The following is a 20,668-nucleotide window of genomic DNA, read 5'->3' on the forward strand; positions in this document are numbered from 1 at the left end:
TTATTGGGTCAAGGCTTTATCCATTCCACCCATATTCATCTGTTAAGAAGTGATAATTATCTATTAAATGTTTCACACAAATGTATAAAAGGAATTCTAACACATTTCCTTCCTGATCTAATGTTTTGAAGACTTTTTGTGTACGCTGTTGGGAATCCATGAAATATAGATATATTTTTATTGTAGTCTGTAGAGTCCATTAATTAATGGATGTAAAAGAGTAACCTATTTAATCTGAGATATTTTAGTGAAAAGCTATTTGTTTGAAGGTTCATTTTGCTTTGTTTTATAGCAGTTCTTTCTGCTTTTAAAGAAAATTCTCCGGTATTTTGTGTGCCACATAAATTAAGTAAATCCTAATTAATTTATTGTGGGTTTTTTTTTTTTAAAGAAAATGAAAAAACAGTGACACTAGCCCTTAAGCTGATTTTTACAAGGTGAAGGAATATGTCTTCATTAATTGATCTGTAGTATAATATACTAAATCAAATAATAAATGTAAAAGAACCTGATGTTATTTCATAAACCTAACACATCATTGGATCCTGTTATGGATATGTTTATTTGTTACTCTTCCTTGTACTCTTTTTGACGGGTCAACCAGCATTTTCTTAGTTTCCAACCCAAGCTCAGGAGCAGTATTTTTGTTTGGATTTTTCTATGTTGGTTATCAACACAGTACTGGACACTTCCACACACCCAAAAGGATTTTTATCAAAGAATGGGTTTTTTTTACTTCAAGGACAGGTTATTTTCAAGAAGCTTAGTACAGTCTGTTCCAATACACTCTTTCTTCATGGTCATCAGAAAGAGAACAAGACACTGAAATTGTCCAAAAAAAATCACCTTCAAACATTAAACCTCAGCTTACTCTAAATCAATTGTGAAAATATCAAGTTAGAGATGTTGGTGCCCTATTTGGAATCACTACCCAGTGTGATCTAGATAAATATTTGCTCTTGCTGTTAGACACAGTCCATGCTGATAAGGGTTGATAAATGTGTCCTGCTTGAGTGTTAGAGTAGATTAACGTTCCATCCTAATTTCCTATTTGGTTTCTCCAGAATGTCATTAGGATGATTTGCTGTCTTCTGGTGTTGCTATTGGGAAAGTCAATAAACCTCAAACACTAAATCATAATACTGATACTGTAATGGTTATTTTAAAACTTCAGATTAAAGGCAAAATGTTACTTATGTAAATGTAGACTCATGTCTGATTCTTTCTTACTTTACAGAGGCAAGGCAGATGGCATTTCAAGAGAAGTTTTTAACAAATCAAGTTTTCTGCTTCTTTGAAGGAGGAGGACTTTGAATATTCTTCTTTCTCTACTATTTTTATAATGCTTACAGAAACATAACATGTACTAATAATATAAAGTTCAATTTTAGGGGATCGTGTGAGTTGAAACAGTCTGAAGTTCAGAAAGTTATAAAATTTGATGTCTTTATCTGGTACGTAACTCAAAATCACATCTGAATATACTTCAAATATACCTAGTGTTTAAATTGGTACTTATCAACTTTCCATTGTACAGAAACAGTAAAAAAACCTGACAACCAATCATTGGGAAATAATAGAAACAAATATACCAAGCATCTACCTTTGTCAAAATACTGGTTTATCTGATTTGTCCAGTGTTTCTTCTAGGCAAAGGAGATTTTCATTAGGTCTAACAAGATTTATAGAGATATTATGTTTTTAAAGCTATATTATGTCATAGGAAGACATGGGCAAAATTACAGAGTGACAGCAACAAATAAGCACTAATGAGATGAGTGTTGTGAAATTTTAGTGTTCAGCTACACGCATTCACTGGGCCTGCAAAAAAAGTAAGCTTGAAGAGAGCATTATAAACTCCATCCTCTAAACTTACATGAAGATATAAGCTGAGATAGTTGCTAAATCAAAAGGTCAGATATAGAATAAAATTATGGATGATATAGTAACATTTTGTTCACACACTGGATGAAGTTGCTGGTGAAAAGATTTCTTCTTCTTCCCTTTATTCTGTTGTAGCTAGCAACAGGACAAGGGGCAATGGAATGAAGCTGGAACACAAAAAGTTTCACTTAAACATAAGAAAAAGCTATTTCACTGTTTCAGGTGAGGGAGCCCTGGCACAGGCTGCCCAGAGGGGTTGTGGAGTCTCCTTCCTTGGAGGTCTTCAAGACCCACCTAGACATGTTCCTATGTGACCTGATGGAGGTAAACCTTCTTCTGCAGGGAGGTTGAACTAGATAGTCTCTAAAGGTCCCTTCCAACCCCTACCATTCTATGAATCTATGATTCTATGATTCAGAAATACTTTTTGTCTCATATAAAGTATTTATTTAACAAAACCACAGCTGTATCAGGTAAATGTTCAGTTTCATCAATTCTTCAAATTCATTAATTCTTCAAATAAAAAACAGATCTGAAAAAAATATTCCAAACATTAAAAAATTGTTTGAGTATTTTTAAAACAAATATTTTTTATATTGTTAAAAAACAGATTGTCATTTTCAAATTTTCTGTTTAACTCATAACTTAAAGATAATCTTTGAAATCAAGTATTTCAGTATTAAGAAATAAATATTTCATTTCACTATTTTTTTCCCCTCTATTGTCCTTTATATATATTGCTAGGTTTTGATTTTATGTCTCAAACTAATATAGAATAAAACCCATTTTCAAAATCTGTTACAGGACAGAAAACTCTTTTATATGCTATCTGTCTTATTCTTCAGTTTCATAGAACAACGTATTTTTTATTGTATGGTATCTCAAGGGCAGTCAGTAGATGAATTTAGTGCCTGGACAAGCACTGGTTTAGACCACTTGAGAATTTTTAAGTTCCAAACCACAGAGAAATCAGTAGAATATAATGTAAAAAAATAAAAGGAAAAGAGATGTTTTTGGCTACTGAGTAGGTAAGCTGAGAACTCCTGTCAATGATGAACTCTGTGTTTCTTCTTCCATTTTCACATATTTTTCATTTCCTTCATCATGTTACTCAATCCCAAAAATCAGTGTGAATTTGATTTGCATGAAGTCTTCGGAGGTACTTGTCAGTGTAAACTTGATTATAGGCTTCAACTTAACCATGTGTGGGAAGAGAACTACCTTCTGTGGGAAGAGAAATATCCTCATATTTATCTGTATTTTCAGATTAGAAATGAGACACAAAGATCTCAGATCTACTAACAAAGGTCCGTAGAGTAGACTCGAGCTTTTTAGAAGACAAAAATAGGAATTTGGAGTATTTTTGCATTTAATTATTTTTTTTTTCAGCTACAAGAATCTTACAAACACAATCATTCACTTCTGAGACGACCAAACTGTACCTATAAGATCCAAACAGGGTAGCTGCTGTCTATCTAGCAGAGGAATTAAGTCCAGCTTTCTGTACATTCCTTTCTGTAAGAACAAACACTTCTTCTAACCTGTCCCTGAATGGAGATTACATCTTTTATAACATTACACATACAAGGAATCTAAAAAACCCCACAATGTAAGATGCCATTTATAAAAATGTCCATCTGTAGTAAACTCACAGAATGAGCCAAAAATCACCAGGCATTAAGTGCATAAAGAAGAATCTTGCAAATATACACCCATCAAAAGCAGAGTGAGACATTCTGGTCTCTCAGTAACTGATTAGTATCCAGAAAACATTTCTTCTTCTCTCAACCCTCCCAATTCCCTCAAAACACTGGTTAACTTACATTTTTTTACAGCACACTGTGTTGAGAGGTTATGTAAGTATATTTAGAAACCTCAAGATAATACATTATGAAAATCAGTTTACCTGAGCCTAATTGCTGCATTAAAAACACAATTGGAGAAGTATAGCACTGTCTGAAGTATTCAGCATGATAATCACCGTGTCTAACATCGGAAGAGTATCAACTGTCAATTGAGATATGTATACTTATGCTAGTAAAAGTGACTATTCCTAATTAAACCAGCAGTGACTGTTTTACAGTGGGAGAGGTATTTTTATGGTGTCATTAGTGATGTGCTCAAGCTACTTATTTTTTTCCTAGGACTTGTCTCCACAAAAAGTATTTGTATAAATTTGATAGTTTTAAGTGTATAGCTCTTGCAAATACATGAGGAAATTGGATTTTATTCATTATGTCAATAAAGTTTTACAGGGAATCACAAAGCAATAAAATCATTGCATCACAGTACTGTAAGCAATGTGGCCATGGGGAAAACTGAGAGTAAGTGAAATGAATTGGTGCTTAGGATAATGAATGGAACCCAAAGGATCCCCAGGCAGATTCCAAGGAGTAAGTTTCCTTCAGTTCCTCAGAGAGTAATTCTGGTTGGTTTTAACACAAGCTTCTTACAAGCCATTTGACCACTCACGCCAAATTATACAAGAGGAAAGTAGTAGGAGAAGCTGAATAGATCCACAAGGAATGATGGAAAATTATTTAATAGTTCCATGAGAAGAAGAAAGGGACTTGTGATTAGAACCATGGAAGGATGTTACCTTCTTTTCAGAGTACAGGAAGGAAATTAAAGAGATTTATGAGAAATGTCGGAGGAGAAATAAATTGAGCCAACTACTTTCTGTCTGCCTATCTGTCTGTCTACCTCAGACATTTTGCTCTGGACACATCCAAGCTGCAAATGAGTTCATGCTGTAAGTATCATTATTTCTTTGCTTTACAGGGCCTTCATTCTTCAGGGAAAAAACAGATCTCTCACTGCTGTAGATATCTGACCTATGATGAATAATCATCTCTAGAATTTTGAAAGGCACCTAAGTTCAAGTAAATTTTTTTTTTTAGCTTCTATTAATTTTTTCTTATATTCTTTTTCATTTTTATTACTCGGGATTTACAGATTAAAAAAAAATCCCAGACATACGACAATCATCTGATTTTAATACCACTGCAAAAAGATATGTCCAGGCAGAATAAGTAAGCCACATGAGGAATCTTTTTATTGTTATTATTAGCTTTTGAAAATCTTTTTGGGGTTTGATTATTTGCTTTGGTTAAGACTCACTATATTCTTAGCAAATCTTAACTAAACCACTCAACCTCTTCAGTTTCACCCACTACTACCTCTTGGCATTTAGCCTAAATAAGTAAGGTATGATAGTCACTGGGTATGTTAAACTCCTCCACCTGTGAAGAATTTCAAACACATGCTGCATGTGAGACTTCTTCTTTCCATTTTGGTTAAACAAACACAGAAAATGAGCCTCATTCACATCTTATTTAGTTCACAGGAAGAGCATGATCCTAAATCAGGAGTCATCAGTAGAGCTCTTGGAAAATATTTGTAGTCTTTTTAAACTCAAGATACTCACATTAAAAGAACTTAAATTGTTTAACATCAAATTTGAATTGTGACCATCTCTTTGTTCAAATGACTCAACATTTTGGGGTCCTTCAGGGAAGAGGGCTATATAAATGTAAGATATAAGTAAAAGTTACTAATCAGAGTCATTACTAGTGTAACAGATTAACACATACAGTGTAAAAATATTAGTAAATGGACCAACCTGTGTGATCAGATAAAATAAAAATAATAGATATCAATATCTCCCACACTGATCTTTCGAAATCTCTTCCAGCCCTTGAGATTCTGTGATTTTGTGATTCGAGAAGCATCAAGGATCTGTTGGTCCTCAGCTGCATTTAGTTTCTCTGAACTGTAAAACTATTGCACAATTCTTTGCTAAAGTATCAACATAGTTTTGAATCTGAGTCTAAAAGTTATTCTTGGAAGTCCAAATACATTAATATTTATTATTCTGTTATTCTGCCTTTCACTTTAAGAAGGAATTCTAGCATTAAGCTAGAATTGGTCAGGCAAGCTATTAGTTACTCGTATGGAACATCATTAAATGAGACACCTAAAAGGACAATGTACTGGTGTTCTGATCTAAAATTAGAGCTCACTGCTATTATTACAATAGCTCAAAAATCAAATAAACAAGGCAGCATTTTTACATTTGAAGAAAATAATACTGGGGGAAAAAAATCACATAAAAATGAATATTAAATATGAATAAATGAAATATGATCAACAGTCACCCAGCACAGAAAATGAGAAATAGCTTTTACAGGAGCACATTACAAAGATAAACCAGCCAGTTAAATTTTGAATAAATCACCTTTTATCCATTTATGACACACAACCATGGAAGCTGATAACTTCAGAACTCCAGATCCTCATGAAAAATATCTTTTCCAGAGGTGGCCTGGGCCTTAAATTGGATACTTCTTGAAGATTATTTACAATTCTTTTCTTTTTATTCCCTCCCTCTCCTGGCTTAATAAGATTCCCTAAAAAAATGCCAATTTCACCTTCTGATGTGAGCAGATGGCAAAAAGCAGTGACCATGGCAATTACAGGATAGCATACACAAAACAGAGAATCAAAAATACAATAAAGGAAACCTAGACATTTTTTTTTATCATGTGGCATTTAAGTAGGGTACCTTTCTGGCAAAAGGGAAGGATTATCTCAAGGTTATTTATTCATTTACCGGCAATCAACTAGGTTCAGACAGTTGAAATCCCTGGTATCCAGAGAGTCAGTAAGAAGCCTCATGCATATGTTCTACTTTATGTTGCTCATCTGCAAAACAATGAGGCTTGTAATGATGTGAAAGGTTTAATAGACTCTCTCCTGGTTTGTCCTCTATCCAAGCTGATTGTTATTTGTGTAGTGTAATCTTCTTAAGAGTGTGGTTCCCACAGGGAGATGAACAGACAACGACTGGGCTGTGGATAGCAGCTCATGTCAGGGATCAAGGATCATCCAGTTAAACAGTTTTACATTTAGAATTCCCTAATATTCTGGTTCTAAAGAGCAGTTTGCTAACACCTAGAGCTGGTTTTGGTTATTTTGCACAAAAATAAATTCCTCTAAGTGACCATTTAAAAATTACTTAAACACTGATCTGAAAGTATTATCAGTCAGTTAATTATTATCTAGACCCAAAGAGGCTAAGGCAATGATGAAACTACTTAACACATTAGCAGCACATGATATGATTAAAAAAAAAAAAAGCAAGAAAAACAGGGGTTATATTTGACAAAATTATTTAGGAGAGATGATATTTGGATGCACTGATTACGATACAATATTCCTTAAAAACTGAAGCTTAGCTGATTGTTTTAAAATTAATACGAAACAAGAGTTCAAATCCCATAGTCAGCTTTAAAACTCTAATAAACCCAAATATTTAACATTAATCACCTGAGATACCAATATTTTCTCTTTATACTTCCTTTTCTTCTTTAAAAAATGAAAATAAACCAAATTTTTTAAAATGTAGCTAATTTTTTTCTCTTTTCTTCAGTTGTCTGTGGAAAGAAATAATTGACTAGTGCTCGACTTTCATATGTCTAATTTTCAAGGTATCTCAGAGCAGAAAGATGCTTTTTCATGTGCTATTGGCTACATCACACTTGCTTCTAAAATTACTTCTCGTACCAAAATTAAAGATCAAGTTAGTGCCATCAGATAAAATCCTAATACCATGATATTTTCCTTGAGAATTCATAGAATCATAGAGTGGCAGGGGTTGGAAAGGACCTTTAGAGATCACCTAGTCCAACCCCCCTGCAGAAGCAGGTTGACCTAGATCAGGTCACACAGGAATGTGTCCAGGTGGGTTTAGAAACCCTGTAGAGAAGGAGCCTCCACACCCTCTCTGGGCAGCCTGTGCCAGGGCTCCCTCACCCTCACAGTGAAATAATTTTTTCTTCTGTTTAAATGGAACTTTTTGTGTTCCAGCTTCATCCCATTACCCTTTGTCCCGTTGCCAGGTACAATAGAAAAAAGAGATGCCCCAATCTCCTGACACCCACCATTTAGATATTTGTAAATATTGATGTAAATATTAAATAATGTAAATGTAAATAATGTAAATATTAATCTGTCTAGAAAAATAATTGGTTTAGATCAGGATGGAGAAAATGAAGCTGTTATGAGGATGGAACAACTTGCCAAAAGTTAAACCCTGAACAATATTAATATGATTCATAGATTCATAGAGTAAAAGGTCAGAAGGGACAACTGCTTCACCTACACTGATCTGCACCAAACCATTGAAAATTGATTAAATTGCATTTCATCTATTTAACTTTGTATGGAGACCAGTCAGACATGCATATCTGAAGCAACAGTTGCTCTTAGCTAAAACACATCATCCAGAAGACATACAACTTGGAAATCAACGCGTCAAGAGAAGGAGAGTCCAATACTCCTCTTTCAAGCATTTTGAGTCTTTTCTGATAACTAATTGTCTTCACATGAAATCAATTTCTTTTTTGAACGTGTCAGTTGCTATTATGCTTTTTGCTGGTTTTATTAAAATGTTGTCATCATAAGTTCTTAGAGTACATTAGGTTGGAAAGGAATAAAGAAGTCATCTAATCCAAACAAAAACTCAAAGTATGGACAAAATTTGTATAAAATTACATGTATTTTAATTTTACTTATTTTTAAGAAGAAAAAAAAAGTATCATGGAATGCAATTTCCTGTCCTCTTTTTGGAGAGGAGTTAAGAATAATATATTGTATTATTCTATCAATGTATGTTGTATTATTCTATCAATGCTTTTAAAAAACACAGATACCAAAGCTCCACAAAAACTGTAGTACAGATCTCACATGCCTAGCAAAGTTCAAAATGTTATTAGTCCTTTTTGCCACATATTCACTCAAAGACCTTGCATGCTTTTAATTTTCCATTGCGCTCTGAAAACATGTTTTCAGTATATTGCTTTTAAATCTATCATTTCTACATTTGGGTACATTCCTTTTCCTGTAATGGTATTTGTTTTACGAAAATAATTATACAATCCCAGATACATGAGTTTGGTTGACTGCATGATCCAGTTATTTTAGGATTATCATTTTGTCATTATTCTGGCATTTGTGCACCTACAGATCTAATTTAGAGGGATTTTATGTTAAATTTCAGAAAAGTTAATCCAGAGTCTCATGTACATATATTTTTATTTAACTCCTGCTTTTTTTTTTTTCAGTATTCCCCGGGGTGTTCTCCAGACACTACAACTTTTCTTCTTTCTATCTATACCAGCTCACTAGATGAAACAGTCCCTAAACACTATTTCACCTTTCACCTTTAGTCAGATCACCATAGTAAATCTAGCTCTGATCTAATGATTTGTTCTGTCCTGCTTGAAGAAAATCTTCTCCTGTCTCCCCCACTAGTGGACTGATTTTTTTTAAAATACAAGGTCAAAGTGGCAAAAATTGTGTTTATTTTTTTCTTTCCCAACCAGTTCTTTCCTCTTCCTCTTACATTTTTTTTTCTGAACCTCACCACCCTGTCTGTCATCAAAGTCCTAATCATGTGAGACTCAAACCTAAATGATGTAACTGACTCCACCATCTTTTTTCTATTGTTACAGAAAACTTTCAGTACATCTTCTACTTTCCATCACAAGGTGTATCTTTTCCTGTACAGCTATGCTAATAAAGCTTTCATTCAGGTTCTCATCATATTCAAAATGCTTCAGCAAAATATCATTTTCATAGTTCATTGCTTTGATAATGACAGTCCTCTATATGCATCTTTCTATTAATTCTGCTTCTATCACACCAAATGGAGATTACTTATTTTTACACCCAAGGTTATTTGGAGTATGCATCTGCTCAGATTTTCTTGTTTACTACTGAAATGTCAGATCCCATCTCTGCTTGGCATTCCTATATATTCTGGAAAATATGTTTGTACACTGTTCTGTGATAATCTTTGCTGCTTAGAGCATCCAAAAAAAAAAAAAATCACTTGACTGTGCTTCTGCAGTTTCATCCTAATTCCTCAGTCTTCTCAGTAGTGAATCCCTCTTCTCTTTTCACACTGATCAGATTTGTGACACTTTTTCTTTGCTCCCAGCACACCTCCCCTCCTCCTCTCTCACACCCTGCAGGTACATTATGTCTTTTTTTCTAGCAGTCAGGCTGTTGATTTACTAAAACAGGAACTCTTGGTTTGTGTTTATAAAACTCATAGCACAAATGGGACATGGCTCACTGAGTGGCTCATCGGTAACACAAATCAAAGATTAACCTGAAGGTCAAAAATCTCATTCCAAGTCCAGAAACACTTTATGTTTTCTGTTTGTTTGGTTGTATGTTTGTTTACATAGTTGGCTTGTTTTTCAGAGAAATGGGAAGCGATACCAGACTTTGTACTCCATGGAATTAGGAGCTGTATAGGTGTTGAAAACTGAGCAGATAGATGTTCAAGAAAACAAATGGGAATAAATTGCTTCATTTTATTGTTTGGAGGGTTTTTTTTGTTTTAGATAAAGAAAGATTAGAATTTCTCATTAAAGTACAAGTTAATTTTCTAATTAAAAAAACCCAACAGTAGGGGAAAATGTAAAAATATTTCCCACTTGAATTTTTTCTTGTTTTATTCTACTTTCTGTCTTCAAAAACAGATGGGAAAAGAGATGAAGGTACCAAGAGGAAACAGTGTAGAACAGAAACCGAAGTACAGGCAGAACTTCCCTCCCCTCTAGATTTAACTTTTTGTTGCAAAATATCAAATTAAGAAGCAAAGTTTCCTCCAAAATAACATTAACAGTAATTTTTCCCTTTCTGATGAAAAAGTTTTTTAAAAAGAAAATTCTGGCCTACCTCATGTGCTTCTACTTGTGTTTGTACTTGTATTTGTACTCATGATGATTTGAAAGGGTTTAAAATCTCCTAACTGTTTAACTGTTATTTTATGTAACTGCACAATCTAGTCATAGCTCTCTCCTCTGTTCCATTACTAGCTCTGTACACACTGCAATGCCATCAGTCATCAGTCTATACTTTTGTTGTTCATACTTAAAATTAGTAGCTTATGTCATATATTTGTTTCACGTCATGAATGTCTCAAAACACTTTTAAAATCATTTACATGTGCAGTAGTAAATATATAATATTTTCTCCTTTCTCATCAGCAAAATTGCTAATAACAGTTTAAAACATCTGAGCTCATTTTCTGTCTGTGGCCACATATGTTGAACACCAAATTTTTTTCTTTACTGTTGTTTGGAAAAAACAAGGAAGAATCCTTGCACTGGGAAACTAATCTAGAAGATACTTTCTGGCAAAAAAATTGAGGAATTTCTATATCAATGTAGGATTGCAGCGGTTTTGCCTGGGTCAGGTTTTGGTGACAGGCTACAGGAGTGGCTTCTTTAAACACAGAGGTGCCAGAAGCTTCCCCTGTAGCTGACAGGGCCAGTGCCAATCAATTCTAAGATGGACCCACTACTGACCAAGGGCAAGCCAATTAGTGATTTGAGGTAATGCCTCTGTGATTAATGTATTGGAGAAAGGGAAGAAGTTGCTATGCAGTTACTAAACTGCATCAGCAGTAGCAAAAGGGAGTGACAATGTGAGAACATCTCTTCAGACACCAAGGTCAGTGAGGAAGGAGGGGGAGGAAGTGCCCAGGCCCTGGAAGAAAGACTCCCCTGTGCCCTGTGGTGCAGCCCATGGTGAGGCAGCTGTGCCCCTGCAGCCCATGGAGGCCATGAGGGAGCACAGACCCACTCGCAGCCCGTGGAGGAGCCGACGCTGGGGTGGGTGGATGCCTGAAGTAGGCTCCATGGAAGCTCACCCTGGAGCAAGTTCCTGGCAGGACCTGGGAGTCTGTGGGAACAGAAGATCCCACACCAGAGTGTAGGTTTGCTGTCAGGACTTGTGACCCTGTGAGGGACCCAGGCTGGAGCAGTCAGTACCTGAAGGACTCTTCTCCAGGTGGGTGATCCAGGCTGGGGCAGGGTGTGAGAAGCTGCCCCCATGGCAGGCCCTATGCTGGAGCAGTTCGTGAGGAGCTGCAGCCCATGGGAAGGACTCATGCTGGAGAAGTTGGTGAGGGACTGTCTCCCATGGGGAGGGACCCCACAGTGTAGCAGTGCGAAGTGTGTGGAGGCCTCCTCGTGAGAAGAAGCAGCAGTAAAGTCCATCTGTAATGAACAACTCCCATCCCCTATCCCCTGAGCTGTTGAGGGGAAGGAAGGGGAGTCCCTGGAAGAGGTGGGGGTGGGGGGAGGTGTTTTAAGATTTGGTTTTATTTCTCATTTTCCCTATATCTTCTGATTTTTCATTAATAAATGAAACCTTTTCTCCCCACACTGAGTCTGTTTTACCCCGACACTAATTGCTGAGCGTTCTCGCTGTCCTTATCTCGGTTCCTGAACCTCTTGTTTTATTTCTCTCTCCCCTGTCCAGTTTTGGAGGGGGAGTGATGTTATGACTTGGTGAGCATCTGGCACCCAGCCAGGGCTAAACCACCACAAGGACGTATCATGATACTTTTCAAATACCAAACACAATTCTGGTCAATCTTTCTTGAGTGAAGCACATTCAAACTGAACTCAAATTGAAGTTGGTTTGGAAAAGAGCTATATATTGTGCCTAGAGGAGATAAGATACATCTTTACAAGGGACTGCAAGCTTACAGTTTTCTTAAACTAGCAAAACAATAATTGGGAGGAATATGACTTCACTCAATAAACACATTAGGATAAAAGCAGACAAGAAAAGATGAAGATCTACTTAAGCTAAAAGCTAATCCATGCATAAGAATAAACAAGTGTAACTTTTGCATGGAAATTAGGAGGCATTTTGTAACCTCAGAAGAGCGAAAGACCTTGGAGACTGATCAGAGTGAAACGGAGCAGATTTCAGTTGGGACAAGATGAAGCTAATAAAAAGTCTTTTATGACTGATATTTGCTCATGGTAGGGATGTTTAAACAACACAGCCCCGAAAGTTCCCAGTAATCCTGTAAACTCAGACCATCCTCCATGTTATAAGCGCTACATCCTTATAAAACAAAAGGACAAAAATTGTTTCAGTATGAACATAGGGTCTTCTGTAAGTCCTCAGAGTATGTAACACAGTACATTCATATATACTCCATTTTTATGGATGTTCAGGCTGAGTGTGGTCATTGTTGCACCCATTAACGAAAATGGATCAGAAGAGTACTCGAAATATGAAACAAACCCTAGAATGCAAAAGGACTATCAACTGCAGATGTTTAGATCTAATCAATCTATTTTCTGTTAATTCTTAACACGCTTTTGTATATATATATATTAGGAAGCTTCTAATAAATATTTTGATTCCTAAAGTTCTGTCTGTTAATAGGTTCGTATATACATTTAAAAATGCAACTGTACATATATATAGGTATAAATATTCAATATTAAATAACAAACTTCCATATAATACCTCTAATGGAGAGAAGAATAACTACATGCTTACTGGAAGGCTGTAAATGGCTTTGAACACTTTTAGTGAAACCCTTCAACATTTCTCTAACATAATGTTTTAAAAGGGCCCAGCGTCAATACAAATGTAATATATGGAGACTACAAGAAAATTTGACAGAAAATTTGTTCAAAGAGCACAGTAAGGTGGCATGTAGAAACAATAATGGGCCATTATGCTGTCTTATTAGAGAAATTAAAGCATTGCACACACTGCCTGACTCTTAGTGTCTGCCTTTTCTACTGAATAACTTGAAACCTGTATTTTCAACTCAAGTAGGTTTTTTTTTTTCAAGTGTACCTTCCTTTTCAACTCTAAGTATTTAATAATATCAGATGTAGCAAACTTGTTTGGGATGTTCAAAAGGCAGAGAGCCACTGGACTCCCACAAATACTACTTGGCTAGTCAGGCACTAAAGTTTGCATGCAAACGGCCTAAATGGAGTCTTTGCAGGCACAAACAGTGATGTTTCATCTGCATATGCACAGAAAGCTTCATCTTTCAGAAACTTTCTTTGAAAATATAGCAATATCAAAAAAGGTGTAACATATATGTACTAACATATGGAGGATCTATATACTACACAATCCTTTAATGTAAAAATTGACCTAAAGTGTCCAGTTTGAAGGATATATGCAATGTTACCAGCAAACCTTCCAAACAGGCTCTCCTCAGATATGTGGAAAGCCCTTCCAGTGATGCAATTTATGCTATTACAGCAACCAAAATGTACTTTAGCATATAATGTTCCTGCTACAACTTTGGTGTGATTACATTTGCTATTACAAAATAACTGGAAACAATGTTTCTGTGAAGATATGATTACACTTGGAAGAATTTCTGCCTATAAAATTCATCTCTCATGCTCATTTTTTTCCAAATATTTGTTTCTGGAACCATAAGTATTTACTTGGGGGGAAAAATAGTACACTTCTCTGTGGATATATATGGAGGACATCTGTCTGAATTTATCCTATTGGAAGTGACTGATATATAAACTGCATTTTATAGCAGGAAGCAAATATAATTTTCCAAGATGTGTTTGGAAACATTATATTATGACAAATTAATTGGGTTAGATTCCTTACTTGGGATAAACAGAGAGAGTACAACGGAAGCTAAGCATATGAGTCATTTGTTAAACACTATTTCTAGGCCTTGGAAAACGTTCCTTGTTTTAGCATCTAGGAGATTTGTGAAACACAGGGGAGATTTAATGTGCATTCTGCTTCTGTGAGATACAGATTTATCACCTCCTTTTGGTTGATGCAAGTCTGAAGCCCAAAGTCGGTAAGCCAAAGGTATCCAAGTCTGGGAACCTGAATCCAAGTCACTTGAATCAAGTACACTTGAAATAATCTCTTCTCCCTTTTCCTCTTCAGCAGCACTTCATGGCTAAATGTGTAGACACAGAATACCTAAACCGTTAGAAGACTAGATAGAACAGTGGAAATCGTAGCACAACTGTGTTTACAAAAAACGACTACAAATGAGTTTATCCTTTTCTGGACTGACACATTTTGTCTCATTTGTTCTCTCAGTCTTTTTAAGGTATTCTCTAACTCTCTTTTCATTACCTTTTTTTTCCTTACTATTGTCCAAATATTTCTCCTTTCTTTTTTGTATATACATACAAATATATATTTGATCTTTGTTTTCCTCATTATTTACAAGTAGAACAGGCTTTTTGTGTCAAAGCAAACTTTATCACATCCATTCTCAGTCTTATCTTTGTTAACTACCAAAATTTTGATACTGCCTATAGATCTCAGTTGATCTGTTCAGTTGAATCACTGAAGTTATGTGTCAATTCAGGTGATTTTGGTTGTTTGGAGGGGATTTTGGTTGGTTGATTGACTGTTGTTTCATTTTTCGGGGGGTTTTCTTTTGAGAAACAAGTCAAAAAGGTTTAAAAGGAAAATGAAGTTCCATATCTAGCTGAAATGACACAAAATCCAGTTATTTTCTTTTTCACTACCCATTACTGTACCTACCTGCTTAGGGACATATTTAGGTTTTAAGGAAGAAGTACAGAGTACAGGTAGTGGACCTCTGCTCATCCCAGGCCTTTGTCAGTGCTGAAATGATCTGTGAAAAAGCAAAGTACAAACCTGCCTAGTCTTCTCTATAATCTGTACTTGGATTCTCAATTGAGTTTAAATTGTCTGGACTTAGTTATTTGTGCTACTATATACTTGAATTTACTTCTGAATATAAAGATCACTCAATTTAGACCACAGGTGAGTCTTCTCCTGGAGTAATGACTGTACCTGGTATATCAGACCACCAACATGAAGAAACAAAAGAGAGACTCAAATTTGTAACTTGCAAGACCAAAAATATTTAGAGTTATTATCGTTAATTTGGAATTACATGATACAGCAAGTTTTGATAGCAAGGCTAAAGGCTGACCCATGAACTGAATGGCAGGATATCATAGTGTGAGTCTCTGTACAGAGATAAAACTTGTCAACTTTAATCACAAGTTTAAAAAAGTATTTAGAGAAAAATAATATCACAAAAGATTCAAGGTACAGAGTCCTAAAGATGAGTTGACTACAACAAACATAAACCATGATGAGTGCTTTGAACTAGTTAAGAAGAAGAAACTTTCAGCCAAATTTTAAGATGCTATAAACATTTGTAGGAGGAGAATCCTCAGAGGAGAGGAAAACAACTGCTGGGAGTGTTGTAATTGAATCCCAGTGGATGGATCACTGCACAGGAATTTTTTCACTTCCAGGTTTTGTGTTTTGGCTCACTGAGATAACTCAATGTTTTTCCCCTTTAACATACGCTTGTACTTCTGCTGATTTTCTCTGCTTTCATCTCTCCTGATCTGCTGAGCTTGTCATTGAGAGGGACGTGAAAATTTACTGCCATAGGAGAATGTGCAGAAACGATTGAAATATCCTAATGTCACTCCTACTTTTTGCAGAGGAATAAAAGAAGAAGGGGGAGACTGAGGCAGGGTCAGGTGAGGTGGGGCTAGGGATTCAACTTCTAGTTTGGCAATATCTACTTATTCCTTTCAGTTAAAAGGAGGAACATTCAGTAATATGATCAAATAACCAAAGAGGAATTTAGAATACCACTTCCTGAATAAAAGCAAGACCATTTCATCAGAATGTGAACATGTCTTAAAAGCCTCTCAGCCCAGACACATAGTGGAAGAGTGATTGCCTCACTTAGACTGAGTAGACATGTCTTGAAAGATGTGCTTTTGCTTTATGTATGTATTACCCTATAATTCAAGTGAAATATAGATGGGATGAAGGATAACTTTACCTTGATTCAACAGCTACTGTCAGAATTCTCAAAAATCTCTGTGAAGCAGACAAGTAAAGGAAAATTTACAAATGCACGGTAGCTATCTTTATTAGTCACTACTTTCTTCCTATTTAGGGATATTTACCTCTACAAAACAAAAGTTATACGGATTTGGGGAAAATTTATCCTTCACATTCAATTGATTGTCGAGGTACTTCATGAAAACAAGCTGCTGGTGTTAACTAAAGTAGCATGAAAACAGATAGTCTCCACATCCACCTTTTAAATGAGCATTACTTCTCAGCAAGCCTCAGTTTTTGGGACAGCTTGCTACAGAGTAATCTGAGCTTCAGAGGTGTGCAGCACTCACTAAAAGATCTTAGGCATGGACATTCAGAGACTGACTAAGACTTGGCAAATGGTAATGCTTTTCAACTCCTTTGGATCACATAGCACAGTGTACTTGTGGATATCTCCTTTTCACCACTGATAAGGCTGATGATTTCTTAGTAATATCAGAGGAACTGAAAACCGCTTTCCACCTGCACATTTGAAGAACATGGAAACTCAGGAGCATGCTTAAAGTGTGGCCACTTTGTACCGAGTTGGTATAGTGTTGTCCACTGCACTTAATGATTTTGAGTACAATTTTTAATATACCTTGGATCAACTTTTATTCAAAATAATGCTTTATTTTTCACTTTTTGGCTTTCAAGGAAAATCTAGCTAAGGCCTCTTCTAAAGTGCACTATTTTGTCCCATAGTGAGCTCTGTGAGCAACTTACATTTCTTTTTCTTCCCTGGGTCGTGTGCTCAGGCATCACCACTCAGGATATAAAACATCTTGTTTACTTTTAGTCATGTCACTATGGCTGTTGTCATACTATTTCGGAATTGTACTGCAGCTAGCTACAGGTACTAAATGGAATCATAGAAAGGTAGAGGTTCTTGATTGAATTTATTTGTGTTTGAATCTGTCAGGGATGAAAGAGCCAACAAATAATAAAATAGATGCAAGCCTCTGTAAGTCAGCAGCCACCTGCTACCTCTGGGCTATTAGAGGGGCCCTCAGCATGACAACACAAATCCATGCTGGCAGGCCAATCATAGCTTAAAAAAGCCCTATCTCAGCTCAGCTCGTCAACTCAGTCAGAGGAATGACAGCAACATTGAAATTTCATTTTCCCTGATATTAGTTGTGAATTGGTTTATCACATTATTTTTACTCTTGCCCTCTTGTCATCTTTTAAATGCTGGTAATATTGATGGCTCTAAAATGTATACTCATTCAAGAAATGGAGGTTTGGTTCCATTCTTTTTATATTTCCCCGAATAGGGTGAAGCTCTTATTTAATTTCTCTGACTTCTATACATCTAAGCCATGTAAATTACAGGGAACTGTAAAAGTCAAAGTACTCATCAGAGGAACCATAATTATTGATGATAATCTATTCTTCAAAGCTAGCACCATTTCACATGCTGTTCACTAATTTCACTGCCATTTATAGAACGAGTCAAATTTTGTACTGACTTTTATCACCTGCAACTGCATTTAAATTGACCCTAAGAGTTCACAATGGTACCTTGTTTAATAAGGTTATGCAAAGGGACAGAGTAAAATGTGAAAAGAAGTTAAATCAGTGCAATAGTCTGAGGATATCCCTGACATATTTTTTTTAAACAACAAATGAAACCTTGGCCTCAGCATAGTCAGTAGAAGTTTTGCCAATAACTTCCACAGGGCTGTGATTTCACTCCCATGGAGTGAGTTTGAATAGAAGCGGCTTGTGCTTCTCTTTTTTTTTCTAAGTTGCTCACTTTGATAATATTTTCCAAAGTATCCTGCCTGCAGAACTGATATTTAGAGATGATGGAGAATGGAGGAAAAGAACCCAAACTGTATGCTATTTGTTTTCCTTTTGTTGTTCATAATCACTGTACATCAGTGATTTACAATGTATCCTTATATTCAACATTGTATGACAGAGGCTTGATATGATCACACAATCGTGTTCATTAAAAATGATCTTAAAGTTTTCTGTGTGGTCTCATTTATTTTCTAGAAAGTTTGCATCACTAATCTGATTCAGCTATGGAAGTGAACTTGGTTTGAAACCAATGAAGGTGAAAGGAGATGTTCCTCTGGGACTACATCAAAACTTGCATTTGGTTATTGTAAGGGGATTAATCACAGACAGACAAATTTCACCAACTCTGTGCTGTCAGAAATCTGATTTTCTTCATCCTTTTTAATCATATAGTATATTTGGGAGAGGTCTGAAGATTTTCTGGGAAAACCAACTCTTTTTTGAACCCCTGGGAATTACACACGAATGAAGAAATGACTCGTGGGTTCAGATATGGGGTAAAACATACGACATGAGCATACGGTGTTATTCTAAATCATCCTTTGTCCTTAAAATTCTATCAGCACTAAGATAAAAGCATTTTCTTTTGCAACTCCTGCAAATTTTCATCACAGAATTCCTTGGTTTTTCCACTATATCCATATTTTTTTCCTTGTTCTCTTTGAATTCCTTTTAGCAACCCCTTAAGATGTTTTGTAATTTCTGCCCTGTAACTGTGTTGTCTAATTATGAAATCTAGTAAATATATATATAAGCATGAGAAAGACTGCTTCTTAAATTTGAATTATACAGTAAATCTTTTCACCTATGTCCTTGCTCAAACCACACGAGCACAGTTCAAATAATTTAGAAGTGATGAACCTTTTTGTTTAAGTAACCAATATTGTGCTCTTTCTACAAACTCCTACATATATCATAACTATAACACAGTCCAGTAACAACACAGTACAAAAACAGCTGTACAAAAATGCATTCTCATAAACAGCAGCTGTCAGCTAAAATTCTTTGCAATTTTCTCATAAATTTACTTTTTCTTTCCGCCTACATTATTGAAAACTTCATATCACACAGAGCCAGAAACAAAATCAATAACCTTTAAAAACACCTTTTTCTTCCTATATGGTATGGTGAGCATTTTTGTAGCAAGACTGACACTTCATAATAAGAAAACTATATGTTTCCATTGTGATTATCAAGACATTAGAAAATATAATACTACTATTGAGGGATGTATTTTTCAGGCAGTCTCTATAGTTGTTGTAAAGAAAAGATAAAACTAGAATCTAGAGATCTATATTCTTTTTTAAATCTGGGACTGCCCTTGTTATAATTGTGTCTTGAATGATGTATTGAAATGTGTACCTTGTGTCACACTGTTCATCAACATGTCACATTGTATCATGTCACTTTATGTAGCTCGATATGACAGATGCATCTCTAAAGCAAAGCGTCATCATGTCCCATAGCATGAGGAGATGTGAAAATAAATACATTCTTGTTTTGTTTACAGTAAACTACTTCCAGAAACAGAAAAAAACCAAACAAACTGACAAACACAAAACCTCCAAACATTAAACAAATCAGTTTTGTTTTGTTTTGGAATATTTTAAGTAAATGAAGAGAAAGAGTGTTGCCTCCCCTATTCATCTTAAAAAAGAATATACAAATTAATATATACCCAGAATGCATAGTTTCATTTTCTTATTCCTTTGATTTAAAGGATAGCAAGAACATGCCTATAAGCAAGCTGTAAGCAATTGTTATATGTTCCATAGATAGCCAGGGAAATTACAGACTTAGAAAAAATGAATAACAAATGGAACAGGTAGTAAATTCCTGTTTTGTTGATAACAAGTAATTGTGTTTATTTAAAACAAACATATTAATTACTGTTAAGGGTTCTTTTTGTTTTCTAGTTTCCTAGTAGCATTGGCCAGTGCTGAGTCCATCAGTAACAGTGGTAGCACCTCTGTGATAGCACATTTAAGTAGGAGGGAAAAATCTGGACACCACCAGCAACTGTAATTGGAGAAAAGAGTGAGAGCATATGAAAGAAATAACTCTGTAGACACCAAGGTCAGTGAGGAAGAATGGGGAGGAGGTCCTGCAGGTGCCAGAGCAGAGGTTCCTGTGCAGCCCATGGTGCAGCCCTTGGTGAGGCCCTACACCAGCAGCCATGGAGGTCATGAGGGAGCAGGCTGTTTCTGAAGGAACACTGTTGAAAGGACTTATACTGGAGCAGTTTATGAAGAACTGC

This window comes from Colius striatus, chromosome 2, assembly GCF_028858725.1.
Source record: "Colius striatus isolate bColStr4 chromosome 2, bColStr4.1.hap1, whole genome shotgun sequence".
Taxonomy (NCBI): domain Eukaryota; kingdom Metazoa; phylum Chordata; class Aves; order Coliiformes; family Coliidae; genus Colius; species Colius striatus.